Here is a 15,011-nt window from a genome sequence, read left to right as displayed (position 1 = left end):
ATATACTCTAACAGAACTAGCCAAATGAATAAGGCACATTAGAATAATTTGTCATTTTATTCTCAAAATCAAACTGACACTCACATAAAAATGTTCCTTAGAAAGTCCAACAACCACTGTTGGTTTATTGAAATGACCAAAAATGTTCCTGTGTTCTTTGACAACTTGTTGCCAGTACTGTTTGTGATCTGCATTTGTTGTTCGGCTACAGTTGAAGTCTGGAATAAGCTCCGCCCCTCTGTCAGTGACATCATTGACAACTTTAGTGGAATGCCCAGTTTTCTCCTCCTTCTGAAAGTCTTGTCTTGAAAGGCTTGTGCTTGACTACAGCTGCAGGTCATATGGATTTATCTGTGAACAGTCAAAAATAAGCATTAGTACAAATTCCAGTAAATTCACTGGTATATGCCTTACTTCATCCATATATTTACTCCAGTTCCACAGATGTGGGCGGAGTTACTTCATCCATATATTTACTCCAGTTCCACAGATGTGGGCGGAGTTACTTCATCCATATATTTACTCCAGTACCACAGATGTGGGCGGAGTTACTTCATCCATATATTTACTCCAGTACCACAGATGTGGGCGGAGTTACTTCATCCATATATTTACTCCAGTACCACAGATGTGGGCGGAGTTACTTCATCCATATATTTACTCCAGTACCACAGATGTGGGCGGAGTTACTTCATCCATATATTTACTCCAGTTCCACAGATGTGGGCGGAGTTACTTCATCCATATATTTACTCCAGTTCCAAAGATGTGGGCGGAGTTACTTCATCCATATATTTACTCCAGTTCCACAGATGTGGGCGGAGTTACTTCATCCATATATTTACTCCAGTTCCACAGATGTGGGCGGAGTTACTTCATCCATATATTTCCAGCTGAATCCCTCAGACCTTGGTTCTGATAGTCCTGCTCTTCTCTTACAGCTCAGCTCGTCTGTGCTGAAAATGAACAATTAGTCCATTTATAGGAAACTTCAGCAACTTGTGCAACCTCTAAAACATCTGCTTTTTCTCCAAATTTTTCTCTAAATCATCTTTTGAATGAATAAACCTAATGCAGGGTTCTAACTGAGGTGATCTGAAACTGTATTTTTTACCAGGATTGTTGGACCAGCCTGTTATTCTTGCTCTCAGAAAGGTAGTGTATTTTTAGAATGTCAGCCCTGTTTTCTGTATTTGGCTGAAGCCGTTCAGTCTGAGCAGACTTTCCTGTATCTGTCATGTTTAACAGTTTTCTTGCAGTACATTGTGTGTTTGTAATCTAAGTGATGTTTGTTAGGCCGTTTGTCCAGGACAACAGATGGAAATGAGCTTCTCTGCTAAATCTGGTGCATGCATCTTGTTCTTTGTAACTAATGCCAACACACACTGTCCTGGAACTAAATAAATGAATATAAATATAAAATTCACCGCAGGTACCCTTTCAAACCTCATGAGGCGTATGTGAGTGTTTATTTCAAATGCATGTATTGACTTGATAACTCTGTAGTTTCATTAAGATTACTTATTTAGTAATACACCAACATCTAACAAACACTCATTAACTTGGTGTTTGCAGCGTTCAGATCTACAGTAAGAACAAACAAAGACCTATTTCATGTTATTCAGTCCTTTTTAATGCAGCTTTCAATGGCTGTTTTTGTAGCTGCCAGATCTAAAATAAGAGCAATCCCAAAGTAAGAGTAGTAAGTCAGATAAAATTAATTGGACTGCACTTGTAACCATGACCCCCCCCCACCCCACCCACCCAGAGTAGTCACTGTATATTCACAGTCATCCATAATCAAATACATTTTGTACTTTTCCAGCACCTCCATCTGGAATGGGCTCTGCATATAAAGAATTTTAACTCTTCTATTTCTGACACATTTGTCATGTTGTGTGCACAGGCTCTCATGATGAAATATCAGTCTTCACGTTTTAATTTAGGAAAGCTTTTGGTTGATGAATTTATCCTTTTCATTTATTTTATGAAATTATTCTTATGTTGTTTTATTGCACTCATTTTATGTACAGCACTTTGTGATTTCTATCTGTGAATAGTACTTTATAAATAAACTTTACTTACTTACTTTATCACAGATTGTACACTTATCATTATAATTATTGACAACAACTACTAACATCTACATTTTTATCATCATTTTTATCATGGGAAGGCACAGTATCTTTGCCCATATAGTATAGAAGTTAAAATGGTTTTACTCAGTAAATATGTTTGGAAACTATGTGAAACTCAAATACTACGATAATGTTCATAATCATTGTATAGGGATATAAATACCTTCTTATATATTGACAGTTTTTACAAGTCTTAAAGCCCTGCTGTATATCCTGTACACAGAATGTTCCATATACAGTATGTGTTGGGTGCTTAATATTCGGAGGTGGATATTTTACTGTTATTTCAGCTTTCATATAGAATGAAATCTGCACTGATAACTCAGCCTGCTCCTGCTTTTCTCCAGCTGTATGATAGCTGTGTGGTTGGATTAGCTGCAGAACTGAACCAGTGCTTTTGTTCCTTTCAGCCACTGTGCTTTGAGTATTGAAGGGTTTTTTCAAATTAAAGTGTTTATTTTTGGAGAGTGTTAAAAGAACAGCAGTAGGTTTGGGGCTGGGCTAAACGCCCTCACACCCTTTTATTTGTGTTCTTTTACTCAGTGGCTGCTGTTCTTCCTCTGTGACTTGCTCGCTGTCTTTTTTTGTGCAGTTAGTCGTGCTTCACTACATGTGCTTAGATGTGGAAATGAAACTGTTACTGGGTACACTTACATGATGTTTTTTTAAATCCAATTTATTTTTCCAGAGGAAATTAATTTGGAACTAAAGTATTTTCTCTTCTGTTTCCATGGAAATGTTAAAGCTGAATAAAGGTTTACATGAGGTATTAATGAGGCAGAGAAGTGAGCAATAGGGTTTGTGCTGCAGCGCTCACATTGCCTTGTTCTGGCAGCCCTTCTGTTAGCTTAGCTTAGCCCTTCTGTTAGCTTAGCTTAGCCCTTCTGTAAGCTTAGCTTAGCATAGTCACTGCATTTCCATGGTCACACGTAGCCACTTTTTTAAAGGTGATTTGTCGTCTTTTCTCAGTGATTTTGTCAAATCCGATTCTCTCTAATTATTTCTTCAGATCTGCGACTTACTGCACTCATACAATCTGTGGACTGTTGTGTTGACGGAAGTTGGAAAATCTTTTTGTTGAAGGGATGCATGCGCTAAATTAGCTTAGCTTTAGCATTTTAGCTTTGCTTTAGTTTTTATTTCCCAGATTTTCTTCCTGCAGTAAGTCACATGACCAGGATCTGAGCCTCAGTTTGTGATCATACTGACCCCAGCGGACTAAAGGAATGATTAGGAGAACTGAACTGACCCAAATCACTCCTAAAATACTACAAATCACCTCTAAAAGCCTGGCTACGTCTGAGCAGAGGAATGAAGTCGTTATGCTAAGCTAGGCTAAGCTAAGCTAACGTTAGGGCTGCAGTTCAAACTGTTTGTCCCACTTGTGGAACTCATTAGTTCAGGACAAATGAATGAATCCAAAGCCAGTGTTGAACTGTTCCTTCAGGGTTTTCCAGGCTGGTAGATCCCATCAGAATATTCCACTGGAACGCTTTGGGAAGACTAGACTGCAGTGCAGATTCTTCCACCGGCGCAGAATGTGTGCGTCATCGCCACAGGACAAGACACTGAGCATGTGCAGAATGGAAGGAATAAAGTCCAAACGGAATAAAGGCTTTACATGTCCAGGAAGAATTTAGAGCGCAGTTAAAAGAGGATTAAACCACTGACTTTAATCAGGTTTAAATTTAATCTGAACTTTTCTGTTTCAACTGGAATAAGGTGTTTACATGGACATCTGAAATAGGATCGAAACTTTAATCAGATTAAACCAGGAAGAACAGTTGTCATGGAAACGCAGAGTGTCTATTGTGTAGATCCTTTGTGACTTGCTTTCTGTCTCTTTTTGTGCAGTTAATCATGGTTCAGTAGATGTGCTGAGGTGTGGAACTATAACAACTGTTACTGTGAACCTATTTAGATCTAATGTAATGAGTGCTAATTAGTGTTGTAGCTGAAATGATGCTCCTGCAGTCAGATGCCCAGTTTTGGTCTCCCTGTGGCAGAGTTAAACATCATCCTCAGCGGAGTATGTCCTCTTGCTTTGATGGATGAAAATCCTGCCTCAGCTTTTTCTAAGTGACTTTGGAATCTTTCCACTGCACTCCTGAAGCTTTATCAACACCCACATGCACACACACACTGTGTCACTTCAATTTTTCCACCTGCTCTCACTACCTGGGTCCTTTGTGCAAACAGTATTGTACCTTCAGGGCTCTTACATCAAACATTCACAACCAGATGATTTTAAAATGAAAGTACTGAGTGGCACAAAGGCCAGTACAAGTGGTCCAGAACTTTAGGAAAACAACACATGTACGTTGAACTGCTGGAGGCTCCCTCTTCTACAAAGGATTTACTACAGCCAAATCAGAAACAGGACGACAGTTTGGAATCATGCCTTACCATACAAACCATGACTTCATTATGAGAAATTAATAATAATAATAATAATAATCATCATCATCATCATCATCATCATAATAATAATAATAATAATAATAATAATAATAAGACAAACTAAGTAATACATAGCATGGCCACAAACGTAATAAACACCCCTACATTATGAAAAGACATAGTTGTGTTATAACAAAAATGTAATAATACTAAAGCATTTGTTTCTTCATCTGTAGCTACCCCTTAAGTCAGTGGTTCCAACCTTCTTTTTTTACTCCTGACTCCATTTTAACATCACAAATTTCTGGCGACCCCACACATTCAAAACAGAGACTTTTTTTTTTTTTTTGCTAAAATTAATTAGTTTTTGATCATGTGCTAGTTTGCTAAACTATGCTGCAAATAAACATTAATGTTAGAGTACATTTAGTCTGTATAATGTCTATTATTGTGGACATTTAGTCTGTATAATGTCTATTATTGTGGACAGAGGCAGTAAATCCAGGTGTAGATTACTGCACAAAGGCTCAGGATCTGTCCAGTCAGTCCAGCTGGGATTTACAAGGAGGACAATTAATACTGAACAAACAAGAACTGAAACTATGAATTATGAAAGAGCTGCAGCATCTGAAACTGACCACAGTGAACATGTGACACAAACAGAACCACAGTGCTGCAGTTTCAGCTTCAGTTTGTCAGGTCTGTTATGGGTTGGGACTGTCTCTGTCAACTCAACACAGATTTTTTATTAATAAGTTTTTTTATTTTATTAATTACTATAAATTTCAGGTGACCCCATTTGAATTCCAGGTGACCCCACGTGGGGTCCTGACCCCAAGGGTGAAAAACACTGGACTACTCTAATAATAATAATAATAATAATGGATTAGATTTCTATAGTACTTTTTTGGTCGCTCAAAGCGTTTACATTATTCATTCACTCTCACATTCTCCCTCTGGTAAACTACACCTGTACCCACAGCTGACCTGGGGCAGACTGACGGAAGCGTGGCTGACAATTCACACCTACGACCCCTCCCACCACCACCGAACTTTCATACTAGGGATGGGACTGTTGGTTCTTTGAAGGGAGTCGTTCAATCAGGAGTCGTTCACTGAAAAGAGTCGTTCAACAGACTGGCTCTGTTCTGTTTTTGCATTCTTTTGAAACACCAGTGTTTGAATGACTAAATAGGCTACATGTGATGGTTGACATTCCATTTTAAAGGTGTTTCAGTCTTCCAGCTCCGCCTCCTCCACTCTTCCAGCTCCTCCTCCTCCAGTCTTCCAGCTCCTCCTCCTCCAGTCTTCTAGCTCCTCCTCCTCCAGTCTTCTAGCTCCTCCTCCTCCAGTCTTCCAGCTCCTCCTCCTCCAGTCTGCTCACCTCATGCTTCAAACTGTTGTTTTTTTTAACTTCTTCCATCAGACATGCTCAGTGCACTCTTTTTTCTGCTGGAACATTCTCCTCCTGCCCAATCCCTCCCCAGTGACGCTAAACTGACAGGCAATCAGACACTCCCTCCTTAAAAAAACAAAAAAAAAATGAACGGCTCTTTACAAAGACTCGGTTCCCATTGTTCATTTCAAAGAGCCGTTCAAAAGATTCGATTCATTCGTGAACGTCACATCACTACTTCATATGCATTCATACACCAGTGTGAGTGACACTGGAGACAAGGAGGGTGAAGTGTCTTGCCCAAGAACACAATGGACTGACTAGGACAGAGTGGGATTCGAACCGCCAACCCTTCGGTTATTGGATGACCTGCGCTACCATCTGCACATGGAATATGTTGATAAAAGACTGGAAACTGACTGAACTGATCTCCTTGAATACTTGTACATCCAAACTCTAAATATAAACAAGACTAAGGCGTTGTTGTTTGGCAATTATAAAAAAAACCTCTCAGAATTATGCATATGCATAGATAGCGTTCCGTTACAAATAGTGTCAGAACTCACATTTTTAGATATAATTATTGATAATAAATTAAGCTGGAAATCACACATCAGATTCATCCAAACCAAAGTATCCAAAAGCATTTCCATCATTAACAAAGCTAAACCCGTCCTGGATTAGAAGGCACTCTATATACTGTACTGTTGTCTGGTCCTGCCATACCAAACCTACTGCATAGAATTATGGGCAATAACTATAAAACTCCTCTACACCCCCTCTTCATTTTACAAAAACATGCAGTCGGAGTCTTACATAAAGTGGGTTATTTGGATCATACTCATTTATTATTCTTGCAGTCAAAACTATTAAAACTCAATGATTTGGTAAATTTTTACACAGTTCTACTTCTATATAAAGCCAATAAAAATCAACTAGCAGACAACATACAAAAACTATGGGCCCTAAACCTAAAAGTCCAAGTGCTGCAGACTCACTCAGTGACCTGCACTTGTTTTATAGTTGGTCTTCTTCTGTAAACTCTCGTATGTTGGAACTGTGTGTTGTGTTTCGTGATGACTCTTGGTCTGGACTCCCTTGGAAAAGAGGTTCTTAATCTCAGTGGGATCTTCTTTCCTGGTGAAATAAAAAATAACACATGGGGACAATGTCAGTGTGACGGGGCGGCCGTAGTCACTTTCATTCACAGGTGTCTGTGGGAGGAGGAGGCATGTGTGGAGCACCAGTGTCCCACACACACCCACTTCCACAGACGTGCAGGAGGAGGCATGTGTGGAGCACCAGTGTCCCACACACACACACCTCCACAGACGTGCAGGAGGAGGCATGTGTGGAGCACCAGTGTCCCACACACACACACCTCCACAGACGTGCAGGAGGAGGCATGTGTGGAGCACCAGTGTCCCACACACACACACCTCCACAGACGTGCAGGAGGAGGCATGTGTGGAGCACCAGTGTCCCACACACACACACCTCCACAGACGTGCAGGAGGAGGCATGTGTGGAGCACCAGTGTCCCACACACACACACCTCCACAGACGTGCAGGAGGAGGCATGTGTGGAGCACCAGTGTCCCACACACACACACCTCCACAGACGTGCAGGAGGAGGCATGTGTGGAGCACCAGTGTCCCACACACACACACCTCCACAGACGTGCAGGAGGAGGCATGTGTGGAGCACCAGTGTCCCACACACACACACCTCCACAGACGTGCAGGAGGAGGCATGTGTGGAGCACCAGTGTCCCACACACACCCACCTCCACAGACGTGCAGGAGGAGGCATGTGTGGAGCACCAGTGTCCCACACACACCCACCTCCACAGACGTGCAGGAGGAGGCATGTGTGGAGCACCAGTGTCCCACACACACCCACCTCCACAGACGTGCAGGAGGAGGCATGTGTGGAGCACCAGTGTCCCACACACACCCACCTCCACAGACGTGCAGGAGGAGGCATGTGTGGAGCACCAGTGTCCCACACACACCCACTTCCACAGACGTGCAGGAGGCTAGTTCCTCCCACATTCCCCGTTCTGAACTGTTTTATTCCCCGTTGGTGGTGCGTTCAGGGGCGCTCCCAGACGCCTGCACTCAGACTCACCCAGACGCTGTCGTGTCCTCCGCCTCCGTTCACCACCGTGGACGGTGAAGCGGGCGCTTCCTGCTTCACCCTTTTATGGTGCATTGTGGCGTCAGAGGTCAGGTGACCTAGACTGGTTTATTTTTTTCCTAATTATTCAATTATGTTGTTTTTCATGTTATTTACATTTAAAGTAAAGGCCACATGAAGGGCATTTGGATGGAATAATATTACTGATAATGAATGTTATTATTTGGTAAATTATTTTTTCCTGAGTTTTGAAGTTTTTGTTCAAACCCTCTCTTTAATTGATTTGGTCTGCCCGGGGGAGGGGCTAAGGGTATTTAATAAGGGGTTTTTCTGCTGGACGGGCAGATGGGGTTTGGTCTCTGTGCTGTGGACTTCCTGTGAGGGTGGATGGTTTTCCCTTGTATATACTTTTGTTTTTGTACTGTAATTAATTTTTCACGTTTCTTCTGGTTGGAGTGGTGTTGAATAAAATCATAGAAAATAGTTTGACGACTGAACCATCCTTTATTTTGAACCTGGGAAACCCGAACCCGTGACTGTCAGGAAGATTAGGCTTGGGTGGATGTGGCACAAAAACCAATAAACAATGAAATGTGTTCATGTTTTATTTGAACGGAAGCCTTGTTTCTTTAAAACTGTGTCATATTTCTAGCTGGAACCATGACAACAACAGTCACTTGTATTTCTTTGAGCCTCAACCACCATCTTTTCCAATCCTTAACCTTGCATCTGAACAACAGACTGTAAAGATCGATGCCACCGTTGATGATGTTTTCTCCCACTGAGGGAAAATGACATCCTGAATCCTGTCATCAGCTGGTAACCAGCCATCAAATAACTAAGATCATACATATGTGAACACAAACTCTGAAATAAGATCAATAATTTCACAGATCGTATCATACTGACAGTTTACACATTTATGTAAATATGTATTTTTCTCTTAGTAATAGTTTATATTTTTAGTTTTAGTTTATTTTTAGTTTATATTTTATATTTTTATGCTCATTCTCTTTTGCATGCCATTCTTAAATGCCACTTAGTTTGTTTTTGCTTTTAATTTCCTAGTTAAATTATTCTATTTCTATTTTTACACATCGTAAATTCTGTTTGCATTCACTGAGGACAGCAAAGTAAGAAGGAAACCTGTTTTTTTACTGTACACATGACAGTAAAAGGCTTTGAATGTTTGAAACGACAGGGAAAAAGAAACACATTTAAAACATTCTAAAAGAAACATGTCAAAGGTGATTAAAAACAGCAAGAAAACAACACAGAAAACCACAAATATAAAAACACACGTTAAAGTTAGGGTTTCAGCGCAGAGTTTGGAAAGAGAATCTAAAAGTTCAAATCCTTTTAGTCAAAGGCAGCAATGAACAGGTGAGTCTGGAACCAGAACCAGAACCAGAACCCAGTGAACAGGTGAGTCTGGAACCAGAACCAGAACCCAGTGAACAGGTGAGTCTGGAACCAGAACCAGAACCAGAACCCAGTGAACAGGTGAGTCTGGAACCAGAACCAGAACCCAGTGAACAGGTGAGTCTGGAACCAGAACCAGAACCAGAACCCAGTGAACAGGTGAGTCTGGAACCAGAACCAGAACCCAGTGAACAGGTGAGTCTGGAACCAGAACCAGAACCCTAGAGTTTTGTTAAGACATCTCAGGTTGTTCACATGTGTGTAACAGGCTAGTCTGTAAATGTAAACATTTTGGTGTAATTTTCACTTTTTTAAAACTGAAACAAAGAGGAAAAAAATTGCAGTTGTCATTATTTATAGGTTATTCTGATAGTATTGTACTGGTCTGACCCACTTCAAATTGAACTGACCTAAAATTATTTTAATATCTTCAGTATAATTTCACTGTAACTTTTGTATTTCACAGTTTCATCCCAGGCTCCTGTGACTCCTGTGTTTTATAGGTTATTCTGATAGTATTGTACTGGTCTGACCCACTTCAGATTGAACTGACCTAAAATAAGTCTAACATCCTGATTGTTCATATCTTCAGTGTAATTTTTGCATTTCTCAAATTCATCCCAGGGCCGAACTGGACCCTTTGGTGGGCCGGATTGGGCCCCCGGGCCACATGTTTGACACCTGTGTTCTAGAGGCAGAATGTGTGCATGTGTCATCGTAGCGATATCCTGTTCGTGTTCTCACTGATTTCTTTTGTCCAGTGCTGGTTGTCATTCCCGTGTCCTTCAGAGGTTCTGTTCTTTGCACACTCATATGTTCATTATCAGCCCACCCATATGTATCAGTAAGTGGGCTGTAGGTGCCCTGGAGACAAGGCTTTGCAGAATCACAGAGCCCGAGGCGCTAATGCTGATGTGATGAGCTGGTGTCGGTCAGAAGGGAAACTTTACCATCAAATCCCTCCAAGCAATAAAAGCACTAAGACCTTCTGTTCTCTGAGCAGAGGCAGACAGGAGCATCAGCTGTGGGAAGGGATCTTCAAGAAGCTGTTGTAGCTCTGGTTTGTTAGTGTCTCTGCTCATTCATTCATAGAGAAAAATACTCATGCAAAAGAGAAACGCCAATGGAGACACACTGATAGAAGAAGGGAACGGACGACTGATGTTTCCATCCACATGGCATGAAAACTGGAAGTCAGACCTGTCCAACTCATGTGAGTTCAGTTAGACCTGGTGTGGTCTGTTTAGACCTGGTGTGGTCTGTTTGGACCTGGTGTGGTCTGTTTGGACCTGGTGTGGTCTGTTTGGACCTGGTGTGGTCTGTTTAGACCTGGTCTGTTTGGACCTGGTGTGGTCTGTTTGGACCTGGTGTGGTCTGTTTGGACCTGCTGCGGTCTGTTTAGACCTGGTCTGTTTGGACCTGGTGTGGTCTGTTTGGACCTGGTGTGGTCTGTTTGGACCTGGTGTGGTCTGTTTAGACCTGGTCTGTTTGGACCTGGTGTGGTCTGTTTGGACCTGGTGTGGTCTGTTTAGACCTGGTGTGGTCTGTTTGGACCTGGTGTGGTCTGTTTGGACCTGCTGCGGTCTGTTTAGACCTGGTCTGTTTGGACCTGGTGTGGTCTGTTTGGACCTGGTGTGGTCTGTTTAGACCTGGTCTGTTTGGACCTGGTGTGGTCTGTTTGGACCTGGTGTGGTCTGTTTAGACCTGGTCTGTTTGGACCTGGTGTGGTCTGTTTGGACCTGGTGTGGTCTGTTTAGACCTGGTCTGTTTGGACCTGGTGTGGTCTGTTTAGACCTGGTCTGTTTGGACCTGGTGTGGTCTGTTTGGACCTGGTGTGGTCTGTTTAGACCTGGTCTGTTTGGACCTGGTCTGTTTGGACCTGCTGTGGTCTGTTTGGACCTGGTGTGGTCTGTTTGGACCTGGTGTGGTCTGTTTAGACCTGGTCTGTTTGGACCTGGTGTGGTCTGTTTGGACCTGGTGTGGTCTGTTTGGACCTGGTGTGGTCTGTTTAGACCTGGTCTGTTTGGACCTGGTGTGGTCTGTTTAGACCTGGTCTGTTTGGACCTGGTGTGGTCTGTTTGGACCTGGTGTGGTCTGTTTAGACCTGGTCTGTTTGGACCTGGTCTGTTTGGACCTGCTGTGGTCTGTTTGGACCTGGTGTGGTCTGTTTGGACCTGGTGTGGTCTGGTTAGACCTGGTGTGGTCTGTTTAGACCTGGTGTGGTCTGTTTGGACCTGCTGCGGTCTGTTTAGACCTGGTCTGTTTGGACCTGGTGTGGTCTGTTTGGACCTGGTGTGGTCTGTTTAGACCTGGTCTGTTTGGACCTGGTGTGGTCTGTTTGGACCTGGTGTGGTCTGTTTAGACCTGGTCTGTTTGGACCTGCTGTGGTCTGTTTGGACCTGGTGTGGTCTGTTTAGACCTGGTCTGTTTGGACCTGGTGTGGTCTGTTTGGACCTGCTGTGGTCTGTTTGGACCTGGTGTGGTCTGTTTGGACCTGGTGTGGTCTGTTTAGACCTGGTCTGTTTGGACCTGGTGTGGTCTGTTTAGACCTGGTCTGTTTGGACCTGGTGTGGTCTGTTTGGACCTGGTGTGGTCTGTTTAGACCTGGTCTGTTTGGACCTGGTCTGTTTGGACCTGCTGTGGTCTGTTTGGACCTGGTGTGGTCTGTTTGGACCTGGTGTGGTCTGTTTAGACCTGGTCTGTTTGGACCTGGTGTGGTCTGTTTAGACCTGGTCTGTTTGGACCTGGTGTGGTCTGTTTGGACCTGGTGTGGTCTGTTTAGACCTGGTCTGTTTGGACCTGGTCTGTTTGGACCTGCTGTGGTCTGTTTGGACCTGGTGTGGTCTGGTTAGACCTGGTGTGGTCTGTTTAGACCTGGTGTGGTCTGTTTGGACCTGGTGTGGTCTGGTTAGACCTGGTGGGGTCTGTTTAGACCTGGTGTGGTCTGTTTGGACCTGGTGTGGTCTGTTTGGACCTGGTCTGTTTGGACCTGGTGTGGTCTGTTTAGTTCGTTTCTGCCTCAACTCCATGTTGTCTTGGTTCTGACCAAAACAATGCAGCGTACATGTGACGTCATCGCGCATGTGCAACGAAGGTGGAATCGTTAAACAGAATCATTAAGCAGGCAGGCAAACGATTCCAAGGAATCGAGCTACTGGGATCCGGTTCTCTAAAAGAACCGGTTCTTGATTCCCATCCCTACTTATGTTCCAACTAAAGCAAAAATGAATTTAAAAGTAAAAGTGTGGGTCATTTGACAACACTAACGTGTCAGATTGTCTCTAAACTGTCCCGTCAGAGACTTTTCGAATACTGTGTTTCGACCTCTAGTCCAGGGCTGTCAAACATGCGGCCCAGGGCCCAAATGCATCCCACCAAAGGGTCCAGTTCGGCCCCTGGGATGTTTTTGCCAAGTGCAAAAGTTCCACAGTCTTGAATTGAATTAAGCAAAAAAAAAAAAAAATTAGCTTGAATTGAGGAAAAAAATCTTGAATTAAGCCCAAAAAAAAAAAAAAAAAATTCTTCAATTAAGTAAAAAACATCTTGAATTAAGCCAAAAAATATCTAGAATTAACAACTTAACTTTTTTTTGTCTTTGTTTTAGTGCAAAAATCACATTAAATTGTGAAAATATTTCCATTTCCAAACTCTCCTGTACCAATAAAATGTGACTAACCTGAACAAATGTGTCCAACCTGAAATGTCTGTATTAAATTCAGTCCAGTTTGAACTCTTTTCTTCCTGTTCCTCAGTGTTTAGTGTCTTTGGAGATCTGATCCAGAATGCACATGGACTAATGAGAAGTGGAGGAAGAAGACTGAGAAAACTGCACTAAATTTTCTTACGTTTTTTAAATTTAAATTTCAGTTTTTTCAGGTTTTTTTTTTTTTTTTGATAGTTTATAAAAGTAAGTATTTTCATAATTTAATGTTTTTTTTTCACTAAAACACAGACAAAAATTGTCAGTTGTCATTATTTGTCGGTTCTTCTGTTCTTATTTTTCTGGTCCGGCCCACTGCAGATCAAACTGAGCTGAATATGGAACTGAACTAACAGGAGTTTGACAGCCTGGTCTCGACAGTTTGGACTGGTCCGACTTTCATGTCATATGTTTGTGTGGAGAACCCTTCAAAGCACTGACAGGGTGGTGCTCGTAGTCGTAGTACTGCGTTGTTGCTGAAATGTCACAAAATGAAAAAGCCACAGAGGGACAGGATTTGGAGATGGATTTGTGGCATAAACAAACATGCCGCAATGTGACGACTGGAGATCTGCCATGCTTTATTAATTCCTACCAGACAGAAGCGTGTCTCAGCTGCAGACAGACGGGAACTTGTGCACGACAGCGTCTTACCTGGAGAATGACAAGTCTGCGCTGTTCGGCAAAAGATGACATCAATACTTAACCATGTATCTGTTACCAAGACAGTGTTGCATTGCATGTTCAGTTTTTTAGGATCTTCCAGACACACTAGAGGAAGAACTGAGACCGTTATCCTTTCCACTCCCGAGAGCAGGACTGTCCAAGCCATGTTAGTTCAGTTCCACATCCAGCCTAATGTCATCTGCAGTGGGCCGCACCAGGAAAAGAAGATAAACAATAGGAAAACAACTGTGGAGTCAAAGAAGTGAACTCTGTAAAAGAAAAAATACACTTAAATATGCTTAAATATCCTACAATACAGGCCACAATACACTTAAATATGCTTAAATATCCTACAATACAGGCCACAATACACTTAAATATGCTTAAATATCCTACAATACAGGCCACAGTACACTTAAATATGCTTAAATATCCTACAATACAGGCCACAATACACTTAAATATGCTTAAATATCCTACAATACAGGCCACAGTACACTTAAATATGCTTAAATATCCTACAATACAGGCAACAATACACTTAAATATGCTTAAATATCCTACAATACAGGCCACAATACACTTAAATATGCTTAAATATCCTACAATACAGGCCACAGTACACTTAAATATGCTTATATATCCTACAATACACAAAAAAAAAAAAAACACTTAAATATGCTTAAATATCCTATAATACACGCAAAAATACACTTAAATATCCTATAATACACACAAAAATACACTTAAATATGCTTAAATATCCTACAATACAGGCCACAATACACTTAAATATGCTTAAATATCCTACAATACAGGCCACAATACACTTAAATATGCTTAAATATCCTACAATACAGGCAACAATACACTTAAATATGCTTAAATATCCTACAATACAGGCCACAATACACTTAAATATGCTTAAATATCCTACAATACAGGCCACAATACACTTAAATATGCTTAAATATCCTACAATACAGGCAACAATACACTTAAATATGCTTAAATATCCTACAATACAGGCCACAATACACTTAAATATGCTTAAATATCCTACAATACAGGCCACAATACACTTAAATATGCTTAAATATCCTACAATACAGGCCACAGTACACTTAAATATGCTTAAGTATCCTACAA

The sequence above is a fragment of the Sphaeramia orbicularis genome, chromosome 3, assembly GCF_902148855.1.
Source record: "Sphaeramia orbicularis chromosome 3, fSphaOr1.1, whole genome shotgun sequence".
Classification (NCBI taxonomy): domain Eukaryota; kingdom Metazoa; phylum Chordata; class Actinopteri; order Kurtiformes; family Apogonidae; genus Sphaeramia; species Sphaeramia orbicularis.
This window is presented reverse-complemented; position numbering follows the sequence as displayed.